This window comes from Jaculus jaculus, chromosome 8 (genome assembly GCF_020740685.1).
Source record: "Jaculus jaculus isolate mJacJac1 chromosome 8, mJacJac1.mat.Y.cur, whole genome shotgun sequence".
NCBI classification, from domain to species: Eukaryota; Metazoa; Chordata; class Mammalia; order Rodentia; family Dipodidae; genus Jaculus; species Jaculus jaculus.
The window spans coordinates 103078408-103081004 of NC_059109.1; the positions used below are offsets into that span (position 1 = coordinate 103078408).

A 2597-nucleotide genomic window follows, 5' to 3' on the forward strand; every position below is an offset into this window, starting at 1 on the left:
GCCATTTTACCTTTTCCACTCAAGTCTTGTCGTCCTTCTGTGGGTGCAATGGAAAGTTGAGCACATATCACACCTTGGAGCTGGAACTCAAGCTGAGTCAGCACTAAGTGCTTAGCTGAGCATTGGCATGAAAGACAAGTCTTTTTCTAAAGTTGTACCTCAGTCTTTTGTCACAGGCAGTGCCAGCCTCTCATTCCAGTTTCCTGTTTCTCATTCATTTGTATCTGGACAAGCTTCCTAAAGCACATGTTTCCAAAGAAGAAAGTGGAATCTCCACCCATGTTTTTTCTTGCTTTGCCATATGATTTCTGGCAGGGAAAATGAGTTGGCTTAGATTTTTCAGACTCTTTACACACACAGATGATAAATATTTTATATCTAAAATAATATATGGGATTGTTACTTTAAAATATCATATTCATGGGGCTGGCGAGATGGCTCAGTAGTTAAAGGTGCTTGCTTGCAAAGTCTGCCAGCCCAGGTTCAATTCCCCAGCACCCACATAAAACCAATTCCCCAACAGCCCCATAAATCCAGATGCAAAAAGTGGCTCATGCATCTGGTATTCATTCCAGGGTAAGAGACCCTTGTGCACTCATACGCACACATAAAGATCAATAAATAAAAATATTTTAGTGCTCGCTTCGGCAGCACATATACTAAAATTGGAACGATACAGAGATTAGCATGGCCCCTGCGCAAGGATGACACGCAAATTCGTGAAGCGTTCCATATTTTTGAGGATTTTGCTTAATAAAAGTGAATGATTTGCAAAAAAATTTAAAAAAATATTTTAATGACATACTGTTGGGCAAGGTGGTGCGCACCTTTAATCTCAGCATTTAAGAGGCTGAGGCAGGAGGATCACAAGTTTCAGGCCAGCCTCGGCTATATCTTAAGGCCCTGTCTCTAAACAAACAAACACAGGACATAGTGGTATGATTATAGAGAGGCATGTGGCACTTTCCAGTTCTCTAGGTCACATAGCAGGTTGTGAACTCTGGCCACTGACCTAGCAGGATTCTCCTAGGAATGGATTCTGAGCCCCACATTCAAGTATTTCAGTCAGCTTGGGATGCTGTGACAGAATGCCAGAGGCTGGGTGGCTTCAAAACAACAGAACTTTATTCCCAGTTCTTGAAGCTGGTTCACGAGCAGACAGACTGGTTCTGGTGAGCACTACCTCTTGGATCCTTGGGAAGAAGTGTCCACGCACTGAGGAAGGGCTAAGGAGCTCTGCAGGCCCCCTTATGTAACCCTAGTCATGGGAGACACTCACCACCTTCCAAAAGGTCTGCCTCCAAATGCCACTGCATTGGAGATTTAGCTTCAGCAAGTAAATTTGGGGGACACAAACACATCTACAGCAAAGTGCAAGGGTTTGCTCAGCAGATAGTGTCAGGATACTCATAGAGAAGTGAGGTTATCAGGCAGAGAAAGGAATGTCCATCGCAGCACAGACTAGGGATGGAGTCAGTTCTTAGAACTTGGTTTGAAGACCCCTCAATCCTAGCCACACCATGTTAGCTGCTTCCCCCCGCCCCCTTCCACACATATACATATGCCAGGTGAAGGCCAGCTGGGACTTCTCTCTTCCTTCCATATTCCTGGCCACTCCTTGATTTAACTTTTCCTAGATGCAGACCTTTAGTCCACTGTACAGAGAGTATCTGTGGAGTGACATGAGGGTGTGTTGGTGGGAAGGGGGGAAGTGAGATAAGACACTCAGTCAGTATAGGTGCGGCCAGTGCACAGAAGCATGCTACACAATGTATACATCAAACTGCTGACAGCTGGTCCAAGCAGGTACACCATTACACTGTGGCAATGAGACCTTGGGATTGCATGACAATCTGCCTATGGCTCCCATCTTCCCGGAGAAGGAATCTTTAGTTTTGGGGAAGCACAGCTGGGCATTGGGATTCTGCAACACACACACACACACACACACACACACACACACACACACACACACACAAAGGCACTGTTGTGTGCTGGGCTTGCATAGAAAGCTCAGTACATAGACAGTTTTCCCTACATGCATGGGCCTTTAAAGTTTGGAAAGACAAGTGTTCCTAGAATACATTTCTTCTTCCTCCTACACTAACTGGATGACTACCTGTCACCCCGTGTTGGCCTGTTTCGATACACTTGGGAGACTGGACTCCTGAGTTCAGAATGGTGGCCTATGTGGATGGCACCTACATCACCAGAACAGTGTTTCCAGATTCTCTTCCAATGGAATAAAATCTCTTACCTCAGAGCTAGAGAGATGGCTTGGCAGTTAAGGTGCTTGCCTGTAAAACCTAATGACCCGAGTTCAATTCCCCAATATGCAGGTAAAGTCAGGTGTACAAAGTGCATCTGGAATTCATTTGCAGAGGCCCTGGCATGCCTAGTCTCTCTGTTTGTCTCTCATCTTTCTATCTCTCTCTGATTGCAAATAAATAAATAAAAATATTTTTTAAAAAAGACTCTAACCTCCGATGTGGCTTTGAGTAGGGGATCATTCAGGCTGCTCTTTGATATATGTAGCTTTCTGAACCAACCACTGTGTTTACTCTCCAGTGCTGGGGGAGACACTTTAAGGCTTCGTT

At 44.9% G+C, this 2597-nt stretch overlaps 1 non-coding gene across 1 annotated transcript; it reads left to right on the forward strand.

Moving 5' to 3' along the window:
• The first annotated feature begins 635 nt into the window (after positions 1–635).
• On the forward strand, positions 636–739 carry LOC123463073. The gene has a single exon (XR_006638685.1). It is a non-coding gene; the product is annotated as a U6 spliceosomal RNA (small nuclear RNA).
• The last annotated feature ends 1858 nt before the right edge of the window (positions 740–2597 follow it).